This window comes from Schistocerca serialis, chromosome 4 (genome assembly GCF_023864345.2).
Source record: "Schistocerca serialis cubense isolate TAMUIC-IGC-003099 chromosome 4, iqSchSeri2.2, whole genome shotgun sequence".
Classification (NCBI taxonomy): domain Eukaryota; kingdom Metazoa; phylum Arthropoda; class Insecta; order Orthoptera; family Acrididae; genus Schistocerca; species Schistocerca serialis.
In genome coordinates, this window is record NC_064641.1 from 415,805,541 (window position 1) to 415,810,540 (window position 5,000).

At 53.1% G+C, this 5,000-nt stretch overlaps 1 non-coding gene across 1 annotated transcript in view; it reads right to left on the bottom strand.

Annotated features, from left to right (window-relative positions):
• The window catches only part of LOC126476855 (small subunit ribosomal RNA), a 1,909-nt gene extending 474 nt beyond the window's left edge, over positions 1-1,435 (bottom strand). The window contains exon 1 of the ribosomal RNA XR_007587291.1: positions 1-1,435. This exon is cut by the window's left edge and continues 474 nt beyond it. This is a non-coding gene — a ribosomal RNA (small subunit ribosomal RNA).
• Positions 1,436-5,000: the final 3,565 nt, after the last annotated feature.

The window sequence follows — 5,000 nt, forward strand, 5'->3', positions numbered from 1 at the left end:
CTAGAGTCTCGTTCGTTATCGGAATTAACCAGACAAATCGCTCCACCAACTAAGAACGGCCATGCACCACCACCCACCGAATCAAGAAAGAGCTATCAATCTGTCAATCCTTCCGGTGTCCGGGCCTGGTGAGGTTTCCCGTGTTGAGTCAAATTAAGCCGCAGGCTCCACTCCTGGTGGTGCCCTTCCGTCAATTCCTTTAAGTTTCAGCTTTGCAACCATACTTCCCCCGGAACCCAAAAGCTTTGGTTTCCCGGAGGCTGCCCGCCGAGTCATCGGAGGAACTGCGGCGGATCGCTGGCTGGCATCGTTTATGGTTAGAACTAGGGCGGTATCTGATCGCCTTCGAACCTCTAACTTTCGTTCTTGATTAATGAAAACATACTTGGCAAATGCTTTCGCTTCTGTTCGTCTTGCGACGATCCAAGAATTTCACCTCTAACGTCGCAATACGAATGCCCCCGCCTGTCCCTATTAATCATTACCTCGGGTTCCGAAAACCAACAAAATAGAACCGAGGTCCTATTCCATTATTCCATGCACACAGTATTCAGGCGGGCTTGCCTGCTTTAAGCACTCTAATTTGTTCAAAGTAAACGTGCCGGCCCACCGAGACACTCAATAAAGAGCACCCTGGTAGGATTTCAACGGGGTCCGCCTCGGGACGCACGAGCACGCACGAGGCGGTCGCACGCCTTCGGCTCGCCCCACCGGCAGGACGTCCCACGATACATGCCAGTTAAACACCGACGGGCGGTGAACCAACAGCGTGGGACACAAATCCAACTACGAGCTTTTTAACCGCAACAACTTTAATATACGCTATTGGAGCTGGAATTACCGCGGCTGCTGGCACCAGACTTGCCCTCCAATAGATACTCGTTAAAGGATTTAAAGTGTACTCATTCCGATTACGGGGCCTCGGATGAGTCCCGTATCGTTATTTTTCGTCACTACCTCCCCGTGCCGGGAGTGGGTAATTTGCGCGCCTGCTGCCTTCCTTGGATGTGGTAGCCGTTTCTCAGGCTCCCTCTCCGGAATCGAACCCTGATTCCCCGTTACCCGTTACAACCATGGTAGGCGCAGAACCTACCATCGACAGTTGATAAGGCAGACATTTGAAAGATGCGTCGCCGGTACGAGGACCGTGCGATCAGCCCAAAGTTATTCAGAGTCACCAAGGCAAACGGACCGGACGAGCCGACCGATTGGTTTTGATCTAATAAAAGCGTCCCTTCCATCTCTGGTCGGGACTCTGTTTGCATGTATTAGCTCTAGAATTACCACAGTTATCCAAGTAACGTGGGTACGATCTAAGGAACCATAACTGATTTAATGAGCCATTCGCGGTTTCACCTTAATGCGGCTTGTACTGAGACATGCATGGCTTAATCTTTGAGACAAGCATATGACTACTGGCAGGATCAACCAGGGAGCTGCGTCAACTAGAGCTGAGCAGCCGGCCGCCCGGGAGTGTGTCCCGGGGGCCCGCGCGAACACGCAAGCGTCCGCTCAATTATTCTGCAAACAGGAGGAGGCTGAGCTCCCCTGCACAACACACCTCGAAACCCTCTCAGGTCCCGGCGGCGCGCAGCGCCGTCCTAAGTACTTGGTCGGGTTCGAGAGAGGCGCAATCGCCCGGAGTTAGGCAAGTAGACGCTTTAGGTGCGACCACCCGTGCTCCCAACTGAGCTTGCCGCTGCCGACAGAGGCCCGGGAGCGTGCTGTCGTGGCATTGCCGGCGGGAGACAACACGCGCCACCTACGGTGACCGGCAGCTCCAACGCCGGCGCCACAGAAGGACAAAAGCCCCACTTGGGTGCCGAAGCGAACTCTCCCAGCACAGCGCACGCGCCAACACGTCCGCACAGCTGCGATACAAACCACCTGCGAGAACCGCTGGGGCGACCGAGCAGCAGACGGCGTCGCGGCGCCGAGCGCCGGGCGGCGGCGCATCCTCAGCGCACAAAGTCCTCAATCGGACCAGCACACTGCAGATGGCCACCGCGCTTCGCACCGGGCCCGCGAGGACCTACTTTGGCCGCAAGGCGCCGCGAGCAGGGGGCGCCGGCGCGCAGCTGCGCCGCCTGCCGCGTCCGTCGGCCGGCGCGCCTGCCACTGGCCGCCCCCACCAGCCGGCTGTAGCGCGTGCGCCCACGCACCGCGCTGCCAGCACGCCGGGCGGCCCCCCCTCACCGGCCGGGGACGGTCCCACCCAGCCACCGCCGCGTATCGCCTCACACCCAGATCCCCTTTCACGTTCGTGGGCATGGTGGGTCCCCTTTCACGTTCGTGGGCATGGTGGGTATCCCTGAAACAACCGGTTAATAGCTCGACCGATCGTCGCCAACACTGATTCACCTCTAGCGAGAACAACCGCACCACAACGGGTTACCAGTTGTTCATTTGCGTAACGTCACCAGCAAACGTACACGTCCATCGCCATTTGCAACGAGTATTGCATGCCTGTGTCAGGTGTCACAACACACTACGTCTGCCCACATAGACGCAACAACATGTGCACGCCTAGAGAACACGTGGAAGGTCGACCCCGTACGTATGCGGTGTCCATTGCGCGAACGACTGTCAGCCGGCCTCTGCAGCATGTCGCAGATGTGGAACACGGTGCAACATGCTATCACGGTGTGTGAGAAGAGACGACTACGTCCGAATACACGCTCCACTACATCAACAGACTGCTCATGCTGATCGCCATCCAGGGCGTCCGTTCCTCCCACACGTCTGTATGGCGTACCACACTGCAATCCAGCTCTTATAGGGAGACGACACGTAGCTGCGTGCACAATATTTGGACTGTATGGTCCGCCGTTGCTAGGCGCAGTCGTCATACGGTCACATGTGCCACGATGTATCATTCAGTACATACGGACCAATGTGCAGTACAGTTTGTGGGTTTTGCGTACATCGGCGGACAGGTGACAGGCCGTACCACAACGTAGGCTGAGTACGTCGGCATGCGAAGGGCGTTGAACATGCAAACTTCTCACCGACCAGCTTGCGAAGGCAGGGGGGAAGGGGAGGGGGCATGTACGTCCTGCTGCTATCCACATTACAGTGTATAGCATGAGCATGTGGAAAGTCAGCAACACCTGCAAGGTGTTTAACATGACGCGATACACAGGGGACCGGGCAGTGCGAGTAGCGAACTATATTGCGAGGGTTGCGGTTAGGCAACACTACACTACTTTAACGGGTTGCATAACAATTACAGAGCAGGTTCAGCGACAACGTGCGTCAGGTTAAGGCGCAATATAGTTTAGGTTAAGGCACATTATAGGTTAGGTTAAGGCACATTATAGGTTAGGTTAAGGCACATTATAGGTTAGGTTAAGGCACATTATAGGTTAGGTTAAGGCACAACATGGGTTAGGTTAAGGCACAACATGGGTTAGGTTAAGGCACAACATGGGTTAGGTTAAGGCACAACATGGGTTAGGTTAAGGCACAACATGGGTTACGTTAAGGCACAACATGGGTTAGGTTAAGGCACAACATGGGTTACGTTAAGGCACAACTTGGGTTACGTTAAGGCACAACATGGGTTAGGTTAAGGCACAACATGGGTTACGTTAAGGCACAACATGGGTTAGGTTAAGGCACAACATGGGTTAGGTTAAGGCACAACATGGGTTAGGTTAAGGCACAACATGGGTTAGGTTAAGGCACAACATGGGTTACGTTACGGCACAACATGGGTTACGTTACGGCACAACATGGGTTACGTTACGGCACAACATGGGTTACGTTACGGCACAACATGGGTTACGTTACGGCACAACATGGGTTACGTTACGGCACAACATGGGTTACGTTACGGCACAACATGGGTTACGTTACGGCACAACATGGGTTACGTTACGGCACAACATGGGTTACGTTACGGCACAACATGGGTTACGTTACGGCACAACATGGGTTACGTTACGGCACAACATGGGTTACGTTACGGCACAACATGGGTTACGTTACGGCACAACATGGGTTACGTTAAGGCACAACATGGGTTACGTTAAGGCACAACATGGGTTACGTTACGGCACAACATGGGTTACGTTACGGCACAACGTGGGTTACGTTACGGCACAACGTGGGTTACGTTACGGCACAACGTGGGTTACGTTACGGCACAACGTGGGTTACGTTACGGCACAACGTGGGTTACGTTACGGCACAACGTGGGTTACGTTACGGCACAACGTGGGTTACGTTACGGCACAACGTAGGTTAGGTTAAGGCACAACGTAGGTTAGGTTAAGGCACAACGTAGGTTAGGTTAAGGCACAACGTAGGTTAGGTTAAGGCACAACGTGGGTTAGGTTAAGGCACAACGTAGGTTAGGTTAAGGCACAACGTAGGTTAGGTTAAGGCACAACGTAGGTTAGGTTAAGGCACAACGTAGGTTAGGTTAAGGCACAACGTAGGTTAGGTTAAGGCACAACGTAGGTTAGGTTAAGGCACAACGTAGGTTAGGTTAAGGCACAACGTAGGTTAGGTTAAGGCACAACGTAGGTTAGGTTAAGGCACAACGTAGGTTAGGTTAAGGCACAACGTAGGTTAGGTTAAGGCACAACGTAGGTTAGGTTAAGGCACAACGTAGGTTAGGTTAAGGCACAACGTAGGTTAGGTTAAGGCACAACGTAGGTTAGGTTAAGGCACAACGTAGGTTAGGTTAAGGTACGATATAGGTTAGGTTAAGGTACGATATAGGTTAGGTTAAGGTACGATATAGGTTAGGTTAAGGTACGATATAGGTTAGGTTAAGGTACGATATAGGTTAGGTTAAGGTACAATATAGGTTAGGTTAAGGTACAATATAGCTTAGGTTCAGGTACACATTGTTGTAGGGAAAGGTGTATTGGGGGGGGGGCGGCAGGTTCGTTGATAGTGATTATCGTAATTGGATGCCTGCGGCATCATCCGATTTGTCACGTTAGGATGCACTTTTGGCTCATGACAGGCGGCGCTCCGATTCCATGGTT